The sequence below is a fragment of the Dermacentor variabilis genome, chromosome 2 (assembly GCF_050947875.1).
Source record: "Dermacentor variabilis isolate Ectoservices chromosome 2, ASM5094787v1, whole genome shotgun sequence".
Lineage (NCBI taxonomy): Eukaryota > Metazoa > Arthropoda > Arachnida > Ixodida > Ixodidae > Dermacentor > Dermacentor variabilis.
Window position 1 is genome coordinate 113,875,722 of NC_134569.1, and position 21,855 is coordinate 113,897,576.

At 47.1% G+C, this 21,855-nt stretch overlaps 1 long non-coding RNA gene across 1 annotated transcript in view; it reads left to right on the forward strand.

Moving 5' to 3' along the window:
- Positions 1-1,068: 1,068 nt before the first annotated feature.
- LOC142570945 (uncharacterized) overlaps positions 1,069-21,855 on the forward strand; it is a 92,118-nt gene continuing 71,331 nt past the window's right edge. Inside the window, exon 1 of the long non-coding RNA XR_012825718.1 lies at positions 1,069-1,150. This is a non-coding gene — a long non-coding RNA (uncharacterized LOC142570945). The remainder of the gene's footprint in view (positions 1,151-21,855) is intronic.

The following is a 21,855-nucleotide window of genomic DNA, read 5'->3' on the forward strand; positions in this document are numbered from 1 at the left end:
ACGCACGCACGCACGCACGCACACACACACACACGCGCGCGCGCGCGCGCACAATAATAATAAGAGAAGATGGGTGGAGACGGGAGTAATAATAAGCGTCCCTCTGCGTTTCAAAAGAAGCGAAAAGGCCGATTTGGCATCTGTCGGCGACACGCTAACTGTATGGCCGACATTGTACTGGCGAGCTCTTTTGCTGTTTGTCTTACCACGTGACTGCCATCCTCCCTTTTGGTGACGTTTTGTGTAGCCTATCTAAATCTGAAGCCGTGCTGCGCTTGCCATGCGTTTTGAACGGGTTGTATGAAATAAGCTGTACTTGTTTGTGACGTTGTCGAGTATTTGAGGCTTTTCACAACAATTACTGAGTCGACAACTACTCCATCTCAGTGAACTCTCGACTTGAGATGACCAGAGTACTGCAGCCACTATATCAAGTATATATATCTCCAACCAAGATAAACTCAAATGCACAAGTGCTAGAAAAGTAGCTTGCAGCGCCGCCGAAGGTACGAGGCGGAAACGGGCAATATCCTTGCGCAGCGGAATATAGTTCCGGGCGTACGCAACTGCCTGATTAATGGCAGGATTGGATTCCTGTTTTTACCTAGTATATGATACTAGAGTGACCTAGAAATACTGGGAGAGTGTCCAAAGCGCCAGCTTCCGCGCAATTGGTTCTTGCGGGGAACTGCCGCATCGCGCCGCTGCTGTGCCGGACCCGTTAAATCAGAACCCGTCAGGACTAAAGCCCCTCAATCATAGAAAAAGAAATCCAACAAGAGGGGACACCGGCGAAAATTGGCAACAGGAAACACGTCACGCCTAGTGTTAATCCCATGCATTCGTTGACGCGAGCGTCAAAAAAAAAAAAAAAAAGAATGTGAAATGAACTTACAGATGTTTTATTTTGGTAATCTTTCCCGTTAAAACTCAAAATTTTTGCGTATAAATGAACTTATACTTTGCTATTTATTTTTCTTGCGTCACCTAGCAACAAGCTAACGGCACGCCAGGCGCGACAGATATGCATGCGTCATGCGCCAGACAGGCCACCGATGATTGCGCATGCGAAGTTCGCCTGTTGGCGACGCGTCTCTTTTGGATGTAGCGTGTTTGTTGTGCCCCCGATGTTTTCTTGGACTACGGCAAGGTGAGAAATTTTGTTTGACATTCTGTAAGGCATTTCAGGCAGTTTTGGCTTTTACGGCACGGAACCAAGACTTGTGACGCAGTTAGCGAGAAACAGCTCGGCCGTCCTTGCGCAGTTAAGTTGATTTGTCGACTCCTACTGGGAGATGTTGTCGACGGTTTCTGTGAGGCCCAAGATTATTATAAGTTATTTGGATAGTTTTTGAGCACGCTCACCGCACTCGGCTTTGTGACGTAGTTGGCGAAAAGCAGCTCCGCCGTGTGACGCAGTTTCGCGTGTACTGAATCCTACCGGGACAGCTTTGGCGCTTTCTCTGACCCACAACATTATTGTAACTAATTTCGTTACTTTTTGGAATACTTTTCAAGCTCAGTGGCCGCGCCCGGCGTTGTGACGCAGTTAGCGAAAAACAGCTCGGCCATGTGCGGCAATTAGTTTCGCGTGAAGTGGGACAAATTCGTGACGCATTCTCTGACCAACAAAATTATTGTAGTTAATTTCGTTATCCTTTGGGATACTTTTGAGGCAAGCTCGCCGCGCCTGGGGTTGTGACGCAGTTAGCAAAAAAGCAGGCCGGCCGTGGGGACAGCTTGGCGTGTACTGAATCTTAGTGAGACAATTTTGTGACGCTTTCCATGGCCTCAGTGAAAACAGAGGATAGGCGGCAGATGGAAATTCAAGACGATTATCAAAACGAGAACACGGTGAGAACGGGAGCCAACGTTTCGACAGGTGCACTCGTCCCTTGAAAAAGACAAGTCCGCTTGTCAAAACGTTGGCTCCCCCTTTCACCTTGCTCTCGTTTTCATCATTTTATATGGTCCCACAACATATACCTTCTTTCGGTACTCACGCTTATCGAAGACGCGACGAGCGATTGCTAAGAGTGATAACACTGGAGTGTGTTGCTTGCGCCGGCAGAACGCGGGGGCCAAAGATAACGCCGAAGAGCTCAAAAACGAAGAACTCGAAAAGTCTGTCTTCTGAACGACTGAGAACAGGCTTTGCACCCACGCATTTCTCTTCCGTGCAAGCAGAAGGAATTCTGCGAGCGTCTAGCATGGTCTGGTCTGTGTTGTGGCCACCTCTGTGTATGTAGCGTACTATCGCGTCGGCTGAGGCCAAGTAGTTTTGGAAACGCGTAGTCGCCCGTGCATTTGGGCTATTAAAGTGCAGGAAATAATGCCCGCAAACGGAGGAATGTTTGGAGATCAGATGCTTTCTTCATAATTCATAGCACGGCTTGGAATGGGTCTGGTATATTCGGCGCGATGTATGTAAAAGCGAATAGCTTTTGTTTGTAATGTCTCCCATTCACCACTTTCGCACGTTTCCCCTCTACACGCAGTATTCGTATAAGGTCTAAATACCACAATGGCACATGCTTGTAATTTACCTTTTTCTGCTGATACCGTCCGGTGGATTTTCGTACGGGAACTACTGCTGCTTACCTGGTGCCACAACATTGGATGAACGCACAACAAGCCCGGAATGAGCATTTATATAGAGCGAAATAAACATTTCCACATTTACAAGGCGTTTTGCGTTTGCTTTATGAAATTGCATGTGGCACAGATTCGATGGAGGCTTGTAGAGATCGTTCGCAATCATTTTAATTAAATAATCGATTCCGTCCAAAGACCTCATGCGATTAAGCAGCAGAAGCAAAACAAAAAATAGTGCAGCCCGCGTAGCGCGTGAAAGCTAGCGTTCAAAACGCGCGCGCCCGAAACCGGAAGAAGTCAATCCCATCCGCTTGGTGCGCTACAGTCAATTCGGCCGCTGGCCTTTATGGGGGTGTCCGCTATTGTTCCTTGATGATTAAAGTAGCGCCATTTCCGCCATTTCTGTTGCCCTTCCCCGCTTTGCACTCGTTTCTCTTAGCCTGCTCTTGCCTCTCGATTGTGGCGCCCCCTTTTCCGATGCAGATAGCAGACGACACCACGTGTTAATGCGAACGGTATGACAACTTTAGTTCGGCGCTTTTAAAGCGAAAGCTTTACTGGCCGCGGACTTGCGATTTCACCGTGGCGGTGCTCCGAGGAGGCACATGACCTCACAGAGCACACCTCGCCGCGGGCATATATATATATATATATATATATATATATATATATATATATATATATATATATACTAAAGTATATACAGTATGTACTATACTCGGTAAGCACCGAGCCCCAGGTGTTTCTCCGCTGCGCAGCGCTGCGCCTCTCCGCCGCCGCCGTTCGGTATGACATCACACCGCGTTCCTCGTCGTTGCGCTCGCCTCCGCTCGCTTCGCCAGCTGCGTCGCATGCCTCAGAACATGTCGGCGGATTGAAAAGAAGAGCTCGCGTGCGCCGCAACCACAGTTGAGGCGGCAGTGGTGGCAGTATGGATGGCGACAATTCTGATAAGCGGGAGGAGGCCTGGAATCGACATCGGAACGAGATGAAGAGGAAACGAATCGCCCAGGAAACAGACGGACAGCGCGCCGAACGACTGGCTAAACGCCGCACATAGCTAGACAACCAGACTAACCTGGACTTACAATCAAGATTAACCAAGGCTAACTATGCTATGCCTTAGCTTTCGCTACGTATATCCTGGCATAGCAGAGCTAAGCCACTGCCAATTTTGTTTTATTTCCTGTTTATTTCCTGTCGCGCTGAAATTACACCCAAGAGCCTTATTTCAACCCTGGCAAGAAGAATAAGTGTTACTAAGGAAATTTTAGGGCAAAAACGTGTAAAAATATGTATGCTTTGGAGTCAAACAGGCATAGCGTGGGAGCACACGTTCGCGTCTCTGTACGGGTTTTCGCTGAGTACGGTATGTGAATTGTCGCAAGTAACTATGAAGCACGACTGCCTCAAGGTATTCATAAGAAATGGAAGCTACAAATCTGTTTTGAGTACCACCGACTGTAACTGCTCAGTTATATAGCTACGTCGTTAAGGCGAACGGAAGCGGTGACTGAAGCCACACCAGCAATTCATACTGATGATGTGGAATTCAGGAATGATGTGGCTAGAGCCTAGAGCCTTACAATAAAGATTAAAATTTATTACGTTGGCATTGACTGCGCTCTCTGGCTGATAACATTAGAGTGGCTGGGTACAGCGTCCGCCTCCAGCTTGTTTTTGCCAAAATCGCGCATAATGAAAGGCACAAATTGATTATCCGAAAAATTAACCTAAATAATAAATAGAAGATGAAGTCCTACATGAATTAAACATCACACGCCCCGAAAACGACTCGTTATGGACAAACATTAACGAAAGAATCAGAAAGAATATCGTAAATTTTGATCGAATGAGTAGCGTTTCCCACAGAATTTTCAAAGGTGAAATACTGTTTTTTTCCTAAAGTATTATCGCGTGGAAGTCTGATTTGTTTCATGAGCATTCTAACAGTTTAACTGATGCTGTATTTTTTTTCCACGGCTAAACACACACACTTAAAAACGCATATAGCTTTTGGGTATCACTCCGTTTTTCTTATGTCAAGAAGCATGCAGAAACTCCACCGAGTTTTATAAGTATGCGGAAGCATTCCCCCAAATTTCTGTTGGCCCACTCCCAAATTTCTGTTGGTAATCCCCAAAATTCAAGTTGGCCCGCCCCTACCCTTAGCTTCCCATGCAATTTCTATGGAGCCCTTTGTATCCATGGGCATTCTCTCTGATCATTTTCATTCTTCAGTTTCAATTGTTCCATATCGCTTATAAAGCTACTAATCGTCTAAATTTACGCTATTATAACAATTAAGTGTCAGCAAATTAGACATTCTTGTGCAGAGACAAGACATCACTTTTCGCGTGATGGACAAATGTTCCTGTGGTATTCGCCAAAGAATGCTTAAACATTAAAAAAGTGCGCACTATTGCTCTAAGAAGAAAACTACGCTGACATGGTGCACAACGAACGAGCGCACGACATCTGCAGTAACATAGCGCCGTGTGATAGGCTGGGAATAAATAGCTCGGATACACAGTGTTATTAAGAAACGTCCTACTTACCTCACAAGGCTTGCGGACTGCGGCCCGTCGAAGTTTGCGCCTCCGATCCAGTGCCCCATCCATATCTTTCTTTGTTCCACATCATGATTGCCGGACGGCAGCGTAAAAAGCTTTTTTTCCCTCATTGAAGCGATTACGGCAACCATGGGCGCAGCAACTCATGACGAGGAGTAGAAACAGTGCCAAGGAAGAGCGCTGTTCTTAATGACACGTTCACGACGGAAGCTATCGTCACCATATAAACAATACACTACGTGCACTAAGGCGCGTATTCATTCATTGCATCAAAAATGGCGCCGGAGAAGCGTCTGAAAGCGCGCACTTCTCGGATGAAAAATTAAGATTGGAAAGCGCGCGTTGTCACGGGGCGGCGGTAGTCAAAACGGAAAGGGGAGATAGAGAGAGAAGGAGATTCTTGAATATGGGAAGGAAAGGTTGGGGTAAAGTGCAGCGCAGTAACTGTCTCTCAGCAGAGGACACCTCAACCGCGAAAGGGGAGACGGGCGCCGGAGGGCGCAGGAAAGGAAGAAAGGAGGACAGCCCTCGCGGCGGCGGCGGCGGCGGCGGCAAAGTTCAAAGGATGGCGCTACTTTTTAAACATTGAAACACTTAATAGTTAGAGCCCGTGGGCTTTCTGCGCTCGGGAAGCGCGCAGAAAGTGAGGGAGGTCTGCTACGTGCTGTAGTTCTTTGCACCCCACTCCTACTTAAGACACTTGGAGGCTACTTAAGTTGAATGATGTGGTAAAGCATGGAACTTACCCATCTTTAACCTTGCAAGGATTGACTTGCGGGCTAGTAGGTCCGTTATCCCAGAAAGGACAGCGCTTCGAGACGGGACACGAGGGAGAAACAGCAGCGCAGTGTGTGTGCGTGTGGTTGTGTCCTTGTGTCCTTGTGTCCCGCGTCTTGAAGCGCTGTTCTTTCTGGAACACCTTTAACCGTTGCCTTGCTGGGGCAGCCAGATAAAGAAAAAAAGAAATCATGCGTCGAACGGCATTAGCGCGGCTATAGTTCCGGTGCTATAGAGTTCAGCAACGGTAATGTGAGAGCTGTATGTGCGTAGAAACGCGCAACATGAAGTCGCACGCACAAGGAGAGAACGAAAACGAAGTTATTCGTATGGGTAATTGGGCAAAAAAGTGAGGCATGCAATAATTAAGAGTAATGAAAAAAAAAATCTAAATTGCTCGCGCAGTCAACTGCAGTATATAGGTGCAGTTAGAGCTTCGCTGGTTGTCATGGCTGCCAGTGGTTTACAGCCATATCCACACGTCTTCATTCGACAATTTGTTCGCCTCGACTATTACTTTATTATGCAAAGAGCACAGACAGAAGACATAAAGGAAACGAGAGAGAGTAGAGATGGCCGTAGCGCCATAATAATGTTAGTTCATTTCGCTTCAGCGATAGCGTGCAGCAACGAGATTCGTCGTGCTTAGACGAAGCTTGTATTAAATGCAGACATTCGAAAGAAAAACAATGCCAGATAAACAAACTTTATTCCACGAGCTCTTGCACAAAATACGTCCCACAGAAAGAGGCTTTACAGATATCCAGATAATGTTAACCTAAATATATACGTGCCAGCATTTTTGGTACATAAAATAACTGCCTAATCAGAAATCTGGTAAGGAATGTACAAACGCAAAGGTGTTGTTTCAATCACTTTAGAAAACTGTTGCAGATTACATGCGGTTTAAGCAAGCACGAGCGCGACATCAACAATAAATAAATAAATAAATAAATAAATAAATAAATAAATAAATTGAAGAGCTACCGGCGCAGCGAGCTTAAAGGGACACTAAAGGTTACCAGAAAGTCAAGCTAAAGTTATAAAGCAATGCTCTAGAACGTCTAAGGCGTCAATATAATCGCCAACAGAGCTTTAGTAACCGAGAAATTGAGGTAAATGAACGACACGATTTGAGACCCCCCAGTAACATTCCGGTACTAGCCCGATGACGAAAGGACTCCTCATAATAATTTATATCACTAGTACTCAACTACTCGTATTAAAAAGACCATTGCATTAGATTATAAGACTGAAGAAAATGCTACTTGTCTACTTCTATTCGATTCTAAGAAAAAAAATAAGATTTTTACGTTACCCTTGAGTAGTATGGGTGATCGAAAGGTTTCGTTTTCGCTCGACTCTGCGCCCTCGACCTTGCTCCGCGCGCGCTTTGGAGTTTCAGTTGTTTCGTTATCGCGTCGTGCTGCGGTGGTCCTGCTGGCTCGTGAAACTTGCATTCGGAACAAGCAGCGAGAATGCCACGTCCATGTGATGTCCTGGGATGCGCGAACGGTCCGCGGAACTTGGCCAAGGGCAGTTGCAGCGGCGAATCCAACGTTACTTATCCCTGTGTGCCAACGAGTGAACCTCTCCGTTCGAAGTGGTTAAGAGCCGTACCTCTGCCACAGTGCGCTGGCAAAGAGCCGAAAAATCACGTAGTGTGCTCGCTACACTTTCGTCCAGAGGATTACGAGTTCAACGCCGACTTACTGAAGTCGCATGAAGTGCCTTTCAAAGCAGGCCGTCGTCGTAGTAGTATACGCAATGACGCCGGCAGCGCGAGCCCTCAACAGCACGTCACGTTCACCAGTGCTTAAATCGCTGAACTCGAGCCCGGCATCGTGAGCTAATGTGTCGTTGTCAGGGTCATCCATTGCAAGGAGCGTCGAAGTTGGCGTCATAAAATATAGAACCAGCTTATCGTCGCGCGCTTTCCCTTCCGCTAGCCACCATAGTTCCGCTTTCGCGCTGCTGTCGGCTTTGTCTTGGCTCTGTTTCTGGCCGCGCGTTTGCGTTTTGTGCAGAAAAGCCGTAGCGCCGCCTGCGGGCTCGCCGTTTTACTCACCGACGGCGCAACGTCACTATGAGACCATGACGTCAATACTCCTCGATCGGAGGGCGGGTGATTTGAACTGCGCTAGAGGTACGCGGACGCTTCAGAACGCACTTTCTCTTAAAATAGGTCTCTTCTTCGCACGAAACAAGCGTTTCGAGGTTCCTGGGATAGTATTTCAACAGTCCACGTTGACTTAATATTAACCTTTAGTGTCCCTTTAAGTAAGTTCAGTTCGTGAGGTAGGGAAAGGAGACCAAGGTTGGAGGGGACGATACAATGCCTAGCAATGCGGCGGAGGAGCGTGACGATGGAATGAGCGAAGAGAAGAGAGAAAGCAAAGGAACATCGGCAGCGGGGGTGCAGTGTGGGGACGTCATTACGTCGTGCGATAGCTCAATATAAAAAAACAAGAAAGGAGAGGAGACTGGAGGTGATGATGTAACACGGGGACGACATTATACTACGATTACGCCGTATGATTTAAAGAAGCGTAGGGCCTTTGCGTATGAAAGGCTAATGAGAAGAGAGAAATGAGCGGGGTCCGGTTGTGATTTGACGCGGAGCCATCCGTTCGACTCACCAGAAGTATTGAATCTTACATTTACTTCGTCTGCATTTGCTCGGCCTCTCCTCCTTTTCAAAAATTTTCCATTTATACAGAAAATTACATTTTTTTTCTAGATTCAAATAAGTATCTATTACCGGCCCAGGCGTTTACTCATTTGTGATTTAAATGTTTAACTGTTACAATAAACTTGTTATACAATCCGTGAATCATCTCATAAATCATCAACATGTAACTTCTCTCAAGCTATCATATGCAAATGGCCCCCCGATGCGATAGTTGTCGAGCAACTTATCGCTTACCGTATGGTTATTACGTAAACTAGCAAGCATCTATTGCGCATGGCGATGTTATATGTGTTTGTCCTATATTGACATAGTTGTCGTGAGAATTAACACTCTTGGTGAAAAGGTAGACAAAAACCCGGGGCACTTGATGATTAGCGCTCTTGATGCACTAAAAACATTGCTATTTAAATATCAGTACTGCTGTTGCCTTCAATCACAGTAAAACGTGAAATGTTATCTTTGTTGTCAGTTTTCTCTTTTCATTATGTAATTGCAGATACGTTATAATTCATCAGTATTTGTATTTGCTACGCACAAACCGGCAAGCATACAGAATAAATTGCTAAATTTGCTTTCATGTTAAGAAGGAAGCAGAAGAGCGTGGGAGACAGTCTTCTAAAACAAATAAAACGCATGAAATAAATTAAATGAAGGGCGCAAAATGTTAGCATGAGAAGGCCGTTTATAATTGCTTGTACTCCTGGTTATGCGCGCCATCTCACGCTTATTCTATTTTGCAGCATGTTTACGTCCGTCATGCCACCTTTAAATAAATTGAAATATCTCTGCTCACGATGAAGTAGGCGCTGAATATGTGCCTGAAACAGCTGCATAAGTGCTGGCCGTTGCAGTGACCAACCTGCCAGAATAGAAGGAAATATGCAAAATGCCCGTATTCACAGTACACAAACGCGTCCTATAGTGCGATGAGTCGCTGCAGTATTACCTTGCAGTGACGTAGTATTTTATAGGACTTAAATTATCGCAATGACGGCTAACAGCGACCAAAATAACATGCACGTAGCAGACGACTACCGCTTTTGCTGCAGATTACACAGCGTAGAAAGCCCATGGGTCCTAGAGTTACTGCATATGCTCCCTTTGGGAAGCGTGCTCCAATAGGGGGCATTACAGTAACTCTAACGGTTCCTCCGGCACAGCAGCACCGTGGCGAGGAAGTTCCCCGGAAAAGCATCACGCTCCCCCATGTATTCGCGCGGCGCTTTAGCCCCCCTCCCCTACTATAGGCCACTATATAAATGGTACGTTACTATAGCGATAAGTGACATGTGAGGGCCTTTGCGTACGCACGTCGTGTTGCAGCGAATTCAGCAGCCAATGAGCAGACGACGCGGCGCGGATGAACACATCTCGAGGGGCATTTGGTATTCCTGTTGGCTATGGAGTCCTGCAGCTACCACAGTGCTGCGAACGACTTGTGAGATGGAGTGTAAGTAGATAATATAGTATAAGTATATGAGTATATATTATGTACAATATAGTATAAGTAGATCCCAGGAAATATTTATCAATAAAGTTTGGTACAACACAGCCACTCCCCCAAGCATAATACGTAACCCTTGCATATCAAAGAAAAGGCCTTAACGTCACTAACCTTAGTAAATGCACATTGTGTAAATCCGTATGCATCGCAAATCTGCAACACTTCGTATTGTATGTGCTAGGCATTCGAAAACCTACGAAACAACAACGATATTTTAAAATACATGGATCTCGAAACATTGCGACAGGACATTATGCCTAACGCAGAGTCCCTTGTTACACTAGCCCGCTTCGGTGTAGCCCGTGGCCTAGACAGGGCGCCATAGACTATAGCTGGCGCACGCGAACTAGTATAGCGCCTGTTTTCTCTACCCTGCACTCTCCTCCGCACTCATGGAGCTCTGGTGTGCACTCAGTCAACAAAACCCGACTTTAATAATAATAATAATAATAATAATAATAATAATAATAATAATAATAATAATAATAATAATAATAATAATAATAATAATAATAATAATAATAATAATAATAATAGTGTGATTATGTGTATATGTTATTTAGACGTTCAGAAGTTGAGACGTGCAAATGCGTAGGTCGCGTTTTCCAACGTATTTCAATTTCGTAATCATCATCATCATCATCATTAGCCTGTTTTATGTCCACTGCAGGACGAAGGCCTCTCCCTGCGATCTCCATTACCCCTGTCTTGCGCCAACCGATTGCTACTATAGCGCCCGCGAATTTCCTAATTTCATCTCTCCACCTAGTCTTCTGACGCCCTCGACTGCATTTCCCTTCTCTTGATACCCATTCTGTAACCCTAATTGTCCAACGATTATCTAACCGGCGCATTACCATGACCTGCCCAGTTTCATTTTCTTCTCTTGATGCCAATTAGAATATCGTCTATACCCGTTTGCTCTCTGATCCAAACCGCACTCTTTCTGTCTCTTAACGTTACGCTTAGCAATCTTCGTTCCATCGCCCATTGCCCAGTTCTTAAAGGGACCCAAAAGCGAAGCAATAAATCAGTTTAGACTAATGAAACATTGTTTGAGAACCCTGCAGGCAGTCATTTAAAAAATAGTTTAGACGAGAAATAGATGAGAAGATGAAGGTTCAAGTATCAGTATTTGAATTTCGCGCCGAAACCCCAGAGCGGGTACGTCAGCGTGACGTCAGGAATTCCAAAGTATGTTTTCGCATTTGGGCTGCGTTGGCTGAATAAAGGTTCCCGTAACTTGCCATGTGTAATATTTGGTTCCTTTAGAACACAATGTAGCCAATCCGTACCGCAATGTATAATTAGTAGGCCCTAGAAGATGCCGTCAAAATGCTAGACGTCACAGCCCCCAGGTGCGGGAACTTAAATAGGCGTCGCCACCCGTATTTCGTTCTTGCGCTTTTTCTGGCTTACCAAACGTCTTATCGTTGTAAGAGTTGTGCTTTTTGGTGTTGCAGAACGGTAATTTACTGACGCAGAAGAAATCATTTTTCACTTTAGTGTCCCTTTAACTTGTTCTCAAGCTTCATTGTAAATCTCCCAGTCTCTGCCCCATATGTCAGCACTGGTAAAATGCACTGATTGTACACCTTCCTTTTCAATGATAACCCGCCGTGGTTGCTCAGTGGCTATGGTGTTGGGCTGCTGAGCACGAGGTCGCGGGATCGAATCCCGGCCACGGCGGCCGCATTTCGATGGGGGCGAAATGCGAAAACACCCGTGTGCTTAGATTTAGGTGCACGTTAAAGAACCCCAGGTGGTCAAAATTTCCGGAGTCCTCCACTACGGCGTGCCTCATAATCAGAAAGTGGTTTTGGCACGTAAAACCCCAAATATTATTATTATTATTATTTTCAATGATAATGGTAAGCTTCCAGTCAGGAGCTGACAATGTCTGCCGTATGCAATCCAACCCATTTTTATTCTTCTACGAATTTACTTCTTGTGAACAGGGTTCCCTGTGATTAATTGACCTAGATAAACGTACTCCTTCACAGACTCTGGAGGCTGACTGGCAATCCCGAACTCTTGTTCCTTTGCTTGGCTGTTCATCCTTATCTTTGTCTTCTGCATATTAATCTTCAACCCCACTCTTACACTCTCTTTGTTAAGGTCCTCAGTCATTTTTGTAACTGGTCTGCATTGTTTCTGAATAGAACAATGTCATTGGCAAACCGAAGGTTGCTGAGATATTCGCCGTCAATCTTTACTCCTAAGCCTTCCCAGTTTAATAGCTTGAATACTTCTTCCAAACTCTCAGTGAATAGCATTGGAGAGATTGTGTCTCCCTTCTGGCCCCTTTCTTTATAGGCATCTTCCTGCTTTTATTGTGTAGAATTAAGGTAGCTATAGGACCTCTGTAGATATTTTTCAAGGTATTTACGTAAACATTCTGTACTCATTGATTACGTAATGCCTCTATGACTGCTGGTATCTCTACTGAATCAAATGCCTTTTCGTAATCCATGAAAGCAATATAGAGAGGCTTATTGTACTCTGCGGAATTCTCGATAACCTGATTAATGACATGCATGTGATCCATTGGAGTGTATCCCTTCCTAAAGCCAGCCTGTTCCCTTGGTTGACTAAAGTACAGTGTTGCCCTTATTCTACTGTAGATTATTTTGGTAAATATTTAATATAATATGGGGAGTAAGCTAATGGGCTTATAATGTTTCAATTCTTTAACGTCTCCCTTGTTCTGGATTACTATAATATTTGCATTCTTCCAGTTTTCTGGGACCCTCGTAGTCCTTAGACACTTCGTATATAGAGCCGTCAGTTTTCCTAGTATTATGTCTCCTCATTCTTTGACCAAATCGACTGTTATTCCATCTTCTCCTGCCGCTTTTCCTCGTTTCATGTTTTGCAAGGCCCTTCTGACGTTATCACTAGTTATAGGAGGAGTTTCTGTATCCTGTTAATTGCTGTTTCTAATAGGGGTATCCTGACTCCTCTGGGTATTGTACAGGTCAGTATGGAATTCTTCCGCTTCTTTCACTATATCTTCGAGACTGCTGATGATATTACCCTGCTTATCTTTCAGTGCATACATCTTGGTTTGTACTGTGCCAAGCTTATTTCTCACTGATTTCAGGCTGGAGGAGGAGGAGGAATAAACTTTATTAGTTGAAATGAGCCGACGGTAAAATCGTCCGAGGTGGGCGGCGTCCCTAGTCCAGGATGCCGTGGGCTTGAGCTGATAGCTTGGCCCTGCTCACCAGGCGATGCTGGTCTTCAGGGCTCGAGCTTATCAGTTGGGCCTCCCACTGCTCGACGGTTGGTCCGGTGATGGGCGGTGTCGATGGATTTTGTTGACATTCCCATACCATGTGGTAGAGGGTATTAAGCGTAGAGCAGAAGGCGCATTTGTGAGTATAGGTCGTAGGGTACATTGCGTGTAGCAGGGTGCCGTGCGGGAATGTGCAGGTCTGTAGTTTTCGGAAGATCACCGCCTCTTCTCTTGTCAGCTGGGGATGCGGGGGTGGATAGATCCTTCTACCCAGTCTGTAGTGGCTCAAGATATCGGCGTATCTTTTCGGGACGCTATCTTGTTGGTCTACCGGTGCTCGTGAACCTGGTGGGATAGCCCGGAGAATGTGATCTCGGGCAGCGGCATTAGCCGCTACATTACCCGCCAGGGACTCGTGTCCCGGGGCCCAGACAATGTACACCTCTGGAAAATTGTCTCGCTTTTCGAGGATGCTCAGGGCTTGTTTGGAAATGCAGCCCTTTTGGTAATTTCTACATGCTGTTTGTGAGTCGGTGATGATCGTGATTAGATCTTCCTCTCGCTGGCCCGTAGTGGCCGCCAGGGCTATCGCCGTTTCTTCCGCGCAGTCGATGTCTGGAGTGCTTACCGAGGCCGCTGCTACCTCTTGTCCTTGGCCGTTGATCACGCTGATAGCGTGGGCCGCTCTGTTCTTGTACTTCGCCGCGTCGGTGTATCGGACTTCTCCTTGTTTTGGTCCTTCGTAGGCCTTACGCAGAGCTTTCACTCTCGCTCGCCTCCTTTCTCTGTGGTATTCAGGGTGCATGTTTCTCGGGATGCTGGCCACCGTGATCTTCTCCCTCAGGGGTAGAGGAACCCGCTGTTTTCTGGACTCATATTCGACTGGGTAGCCCAGTCTTATTAGCGTGTCCCTACCCGTGCTGGTGAGCTTGAGTCGCTCTATCTGGCTCGTCTTGTGGGCCTCTACTAGTTCGTCCCAAGTGTTGTGGATGCCCAGGCTGAGTAGCTTCTCCGTCGAAGTCGTCGGTGGAAGCCCCAGTGCAAGCTTGTAGGTCTTTCGTATTAGGGTGTTCAATTTGTCTCTCTCGCTGTTCTTGAGACCCAGGTACGGGGTGCCGTAACTGACTCTGCTGATTACCAGGGCTTGTATTAATCTGATTGTGTCCTACTCTTTCAGGCCGTGCTTTTTGTTTGTCACTCTTCGCACCAAGTGCGCGACTTGGGTAACTGTCGCTTGCAGTTTTTTAATGGCGGCGAGACCGGCACCGTCCTTCGGGAGAGTGAGGCCCAGAATACAGAGTGTGTCCACCTTGGGTATGTTGACTCCATTTAGTGTCAACGTTGGGTCAGGTGTCTCCTGCGGAGGCCGCCCTCTTGTCCTCTTTTTGAGGATCAGGAGCTCCGACTTTTCCGGCGCGCATGAAAGACCGCAGCGGTGCAGATAATGCTCGGTCCTGTCGATGGCTTCCTGCAGGGCGTCTTGTTGTTCGCCCGCCGATCCCGTGCACGTCCACATGGTCAGGTCGTCTGCATACATTGCGTGACGGATACCCCTGATGTTCTCCAAGAGGTTCGGCAATCCCCTCATCGCTATATTGAACAGCAACGGGGAGATCACCGGCCCCTGGGGGGTTCCTTTCTGCGGTATTTGGAACTTCTCGGTCCTGAGATTCCCCAGGCCTATGGTCACCGTTCTACCCGTCAGGAAGTCCCGGACGTAGTTGTATGTCCGCCGTCCGCAGTTGGTATGTTGTAGGCTGTTTAGCACTGCTTCGTGTGAGACGTTGTCGAAGGCTCCCTTCACGTCGAGTGCCAGGATGGCACTCTTGTGGAATGTGCTGATTTCAGGCAGCGTCCATTTTTTACGGCTTCTTCAGTCTTTCTCACGTTATAGTTTTGGATAACACTTGTTTTCGCCTTGTTGATCAGTTTTGACAGTTCCGCGAAATCTTTCTTATCTATTGAGTTGGACACTTTCATTCTTTGTCGTTTCTTTATTAGGTCCCTTGTTACTTGGGAGAGCTTGCCTACTGGTTGCGTCGGTGCCTAGGCTTGCTTCCCACTTCAATTGCTGCTTCAGAAGCCAGCCTAGTTACGGTTTCATTCATTACTTCTACATCATCATCATCATCATCATCATCATCATCATCATCATCATCATCATCATCATCATCATCATCATCATCATCGTCGTCGTCGTCGTCGTCGTCGTCGTCGTCGTCGTCGTCGTCGTCGTCGTCGTCATCATCATCATCATCATCATCATCATCATCAATCTGTTCTAAGGTTGCATATTTGTTTGCAAGTACGAGCCTAAATTTGTCTGTTTTCACCCTTACTGCGTCTAAGTTGACCTGTTTTTTCTTGAATAATTTTACTCTGCCTCTGTTCAAATTGAGGTGACTTCTGGCCCTGACTAACCTATGATCACTACACTTTACCCTACCTATTACTTCTACATCCTGCACTGTGCTGGGATTGGCAGAAAGTACGAAATCAATTTCATTTCTTGTTTCACCATTAGGGCTTTTCCAGGTCCATTTCTGTTGCTACGTTTCCTGAAAAAAAGTGTTCATTATTCTCAGCTTATGGCGGCAAAAGATGGCGGCAAAAGGTTCCCTGCTGCTCGCCAACAAGGTCGTACCGCTGGAACGCATGGGCACTCCAGTGGTTTATGTGACGGTCTACCGTCTCCCACCCTGTGTCAGTGACGACGCACTGATTGCTGCACTTGCACCATATGGGAAGTGCCGAGGCATTTCCGACGTCGTTTTCAAGGACAGGAAGGACATCAGCAATGGCAGCCGACTGGTCAAGCTCGAGATGGTAAAACCTCCACCGAATTTCATCATGGTGACTGGCTTTCGGGTAATGCTGGAATACAAAGGTATGAAGGGAGTGTGCTCCAAGTGCGGAGCAGAAGGTCATTTTGGGGCCACCTGCACATCAGCTCGATGCGCCCGATGTGCCATTTTCGGCCATGCGACTGCAACGTGCAACGCGCCATGCAGACGTTGTAATGGCGAGCACGCCACTGTTGACTGTGTGTTGCCACGTTCGTATGCTGCTGCAGTGACACCAGTGACGCCCGCCCAGCCAGGACAGGGCGAGAATACTTCTGAAGAGGCAGCACAGACGCAAGCCACAGATCAACCAGGAAAAGAACGTGCCCCAGAGGCGCCGACGCCAGCGTCCCCCGATGCCAGCGACGCTGCGTCTTCTCCCTCTACTGACGAAGATAGCAACGAGACGCCACCTGCCACAATGGCGTCGTCTGCCACGGAAGACGATGAAGAGCCTACGTTAGACGCCCAGTCTACGCTATCACAGCGGGAACGGCTCCTTGCATGTGGTCCAACACCGAACGCTAGCGGGAACGCGGCTGGACGCCATCGCGGCCTCCCCGAAGTCGCGGCCGGTCCGTCGAGGATCACACCGGTTGGCAAGACAACGACTGCGCTTGCGAGTGGTACTAGTACAGCGGTGAATGAGAGACGCACGCGCTCGCAAATAGTGTCTGAAGAAGCCAAGAGAGTGCTCTCTTCAGAGAGCTCTACGTCATCAGAACCAATGGTGACACCCTCCAAGAAATGCAAGAAAATGCCACGAGACACCACTACCATGGACGTTGTCTCCGATTCGGAGACGTACTAACAATGGCGCCTTACACTGCATCTGCTGCCCGTAAGGGCTGCTTTTCCTTTCCTCCCCGCTACGAAGCTCACGCAGCGTTGACGGAACGGTGTTTGGCGCAGACATCGCGTTTCCGTCCCTGTGCGAGCGTCTGCAACCTCGGTATTTTAGTAATCAGCTTGCTTCCGGCTAACTTGTGTGAAGAACGTGAACAGTGCCCGTTTCGCTTTAGCCGCTGTGATACTCCTAAGCCATTGCTGACTTTGCCGTGTTTTGGCTGTTGCACTGATGTACGACGCCGATTCAGTTCGCAACTAGCTTGTGGTAAGCCATTTGTCTTAGTCTATTTCTGTACGCAACCAACTCACCATGTATTTGCACATAATGACACTTAACGCACAAGGATTTCGTAGCATAGATAAGCAAAGGGAAGTAATCCATTTCGCTCGCGAGAAAAAAGTCGACCTCCTGTTTCTTCAGGAGTGTAACTTGAGAAACAAGCAGGAAGTTAAAAGATTTTGCGATGAATTTTCTGTTAAAGCTTATTTTTCATATAGCCCCGGGAGATGTCGCGGTGTAGGAGTGGTGGTTTTTCGTAGGGTGCTTCTACGTGGAAGTCACCGCCTTTTTGACTTGGAAGGTCGTGTAATAGCTTTTGATTTTTTCTGGGGTGAGAGGAAAGTTCGGGCATTGAATGTCTATGGACCCGCCGTATGGTCAGACCGCAATGACTTCTTCGCGAGACTCTCCCCTTTTTTGTTAGACAACCATCCGTTCTTTATCGTTGGCGATTTTAACTGTGTGCTCGACCCCATGCGCGACACACGAGGGCCACGACAATACGCTTCCAATGCGCACGCAGCTGAATTATCTCGTATAGTGAAAGACTACAATTTATCGGGTGCCTGGGTCCATATGCATGGCGGAAGCTTTGGCGCCACATGGCAGCAAAGGCAATCACAATGTCGTCTAGATCGAATGTATTTCCCCCCTGAATTAACAACGCAAATTGTCCAGTGCAGCATCCTCGATCTCCCCGCGGACGCCGGGCACATTTCAGATCATCGCCCTTTCGCTGTCATATTGAACCTCGAGGGAAGGCCAGGTGAACGCACTGACATGTGGAGACTAGACATTGCTTCTTTGCGTGACCAGGCGACTCTAACCGAACTAAAAGCGTCAGTGGCTACAGCAGTTTGCGATTATGAATGCAATATCGAAGCGTGGGATACTTTAAAGGAAAGGTGGAGGTCAGTATGCATAGCAGCTAGCAGGAAAAGAAAAAGAAAAGAGACCGAGCAGCTTTGTGAGTGCCTGAGAAGGATAAGAATAGTACGAGACGGTACCTCCCAAACACAGTTAATCCGCGAATACCTAGATCTTCAGCGTGAACGCTACCATAGACTTATGAGCTGGTACTCTCGCACCTCTGCAAAGGCGTGGATGACCAACAGGCCAATTTCCGACCCTGAGGTACTGCGGCTGGCTCGTGCGTCCAGCAGGAGGCAGAATGGCAGCTCTTTCATTGAAAGAGTTATTATAGAAGATGGCACAGAGAGTGGTGCGAGGCGAGATATCGAAAGAATTTTTTGGAACTGGTTCTCAGACGCATTTTCATCGGAAAAGATTTATAATGCAGAGCTATTGAGTGAAGAAATTTTAGACTTCTGCGCTGACCTACCTCAAGTAGAAGATACAGAAGGCCAGAATTTATTGTCTTCAACAAATCTGCAAGAAGTTTTTGATGTCATACGATCTATGAACAGCGGATCAACACCCGGTCCAGATGGCTTACCAGTCGAATTTTACCGATCTTGCTGGGAGGAAGTTGGCACTGCCTTAGTGTCGCTCCTTAACGGCATTCTTGCACGGGAAGGTATTCCTAAATCGTTTAATCGGGGACGCGTAATGCTCTTGCCAAAGCCAGACTCCAACCTTGCAGAACCCTCATCCTGGAGGCCTATAACGCTGCTCAACACAGACTATAAAATATTGACAACCCTTCTTGTAAATCGCATGAAGATATTATTGCCGAAAATAGTCAGTGTACATCAAACCTGTTCCGTGCCGGGTCGGAGTATATTTTCGTCTCTCAACTTAACACGTGATATCATACAATACACAACAGCGCTTGAAGCTTCAGGAGTATTAGTAAGCTTGGACCAAGCCAAAGCGTTTGACCGCTCAGAACGCCAGTACTTATTTGCGGTTTTGCGATGCTATAACTTCCCTGAAGAGTTTGTAGACATCCTGCGGATGTTGTATTCGCGAACAACAGCTGAGCTACTGCTGAACGGCATTTTAACACCTAGATTTGATGTGACAAGGGGAGTGCGGCAGGGTTGTCCTTTGTCACCCATATTGTTTGTGCTTGCGATTGACCCGTTGTTGAGGCGGTTTAGCGAGAGCCCGCTCATAAGAGGTCTTCCTATGCCGGGATCCGGGTGCATAAAAGTATCGGCGTATGCGGATGACATCACTTTGTTTTTACGGGATGGGGACAGTCTTGTAGAGGTACTTCGTATTTATAATCAATATGCTTCAATGTCAGGGGGCAAATAAATATGAGAAAATGTGAAGCATTAAATTTAGGTCGTGGCGAAATAACGCTACCAGGGGACATTAAACAGACCGAGCATATGCAAATACTAGGTATCAAATTTTGTACAAGTGGTGTTTCACCTCACACGTGGCGAGAAATTGTCAGCTCCATTAAAGAACAGTCAGAAGCAGTGACTGCGTCGCCACTGCCGCTGGCAGAAAGGGCTTTCTTCATCAAGAACGTATTGTGCAGTAAACTATGGTTTGCTGCAAGGGTAGCTCTCCCGCCGTCACCAACAGTTCGAGTAGTAAACTCACTTATTTTCTCATGGTTCTGGCTAAACAAGTCGCAATACGTAGCGCAGCAATTTTTGCGTCTGCCAAAATCCAGCGGAGGATGGAGCTTGCCGTGCATAGTTACATTCGGTAGGCTGTTGTGCACTAAGTGTACATGTGATCTACTTGATGATGATGAGTACCCTGGTAGGCCACTGCTCCTTTATTGGCTGGGCCATTACCGTCGAACGCTTATGCCGCAGAGTACAGGCAACTTGCTTCCGACGGCAGTAACGCCAGCACCGCAGTATGCGGCGGCTGCGCGCTTGCAAAGCCAGCTTGTACAACTAAGAATTACAAAGTGGCGTGCGACACCAGTTTCCAGGCTTTGTGAAATGTTGTGTGAGACAGCTGTACCTCCACGGACAGCTACTACACAAACATGGACAGCTGTGCTTTCACCTGATTTGCCCTCTCAAGTGAAGGACTTTCATTGGCAATATCAGTGGGGCATTCTACCTACAAAAGACAGGCTTGAACGCTGGCATATGGTAGCGAATGATAAATGCATATATTGCGCACAAACAGAGACCAACGCGCATGTAGTAAAGGACTGCGTTGTAGCACGCACCTTCTGGAAGCTAGTTGCAAGAATGTTCGGAATATCCATCGTGCGGCCACCACAGCGCCGAGATCGGTTTGCGAGTCTCGTCTACTACAGCGCTAGCTACATTTTGTGGTGCTTCCGTAACATCGCAGAACGATCTCGACAGACAAATAGAGCAATGTACCCCAGAATGCGGAAACTACGGGTGTTAATATGGGGTCATCTTGAAGAACAGTTGTTCAAACTCGGTGAAGTCGAGTTTCTTCGCCGCTGGTCTACGCGGTACATAACCGTCTCCCGAGGCAAAGTCTTTCTACAGCCAGAATAATGCTCAATTCGGTTGCCCGAGTTCAGACTGTGTCTGTATGTGCCCCGAGTACCTTTCATAAATTCGAGGCCGACAACAATGCTTTTGCGTGGATGTGGTAATGAGTTTTGTTGTTCTTGTTGTTGTTGTGGGTGACAAAGCCAGTGTCAAGAAGACACCATTTATTATTTCATTTGTTAATCTTTTGTGTTTACATCAAGTATGATGTATTACATGTGATGTACCTCACATTGTACCTTTCGTTCCTACCACAGCTGTAAGTGTGCCTACGGGTAAATAAATTTCCTTGTCAATCTCACCTCTAGCGTTTCTAGAATCGACACCGTAGTTTCCAATTGCATGTTCACCCACCTGCTTTTTCCCCACTTTTGCATTGAAGTCCCCCATTACTACTGTATATCGCGTTTGCACTTTTCTTATCGCTAATTCAACATCTTCATAAAACTGATCTGCTTCCTCATCGTCGTGACTGGACGTTGGAGTGTAGGTCTTCCTGCCTATTGCGATGGCCAGGGCTATGCCCATCTCCTCTGCTGTGCTCGCGTCCTTGGCGCGTGTGGACGTGGCTGTATGTTCTTCGCCCTTCTCCCGCTGATAGCAACCAACCAGCCACGCTGATTGCAAATGGGTCGTTCGCTCTGTACGCGGCTGCGTCCGTGTATCTCACGTTTTCTTTGTTGCTGGCGCGTTCGAGTTTTTTCTTGAACGGTTGTATTCTCGCCTGTCTCAGTTCCTTGTCGCACTCGGCATGCATGTTTCTGGGCATGGTGCTTGCGTGTAGCTTGTCTTGGATCTCGTGTGGGATACGCTGAGATAGGTGCCTCTTATCCTCGACTTGGTAGCCCAGATCTTGCAGCAGGGTTGTTCCTCTCTTTGTCAGCGTTAATCTCTCCAGCTGGTTGACGTTGTAAGCTTCCCCGAGCTCCTCCATGTGTTGTGTACTCCCACTTTGAGTAATTTCGCTGTGGACATGAAGCGGCCCGCTGCGCACAAATCTCGCGCACCGACGGACCTGAAGAAAGTCATCCATCCATCCATCCATCCATCCATCCATCCATCCATCCATCCATCCATCCATCCATCCATCCATC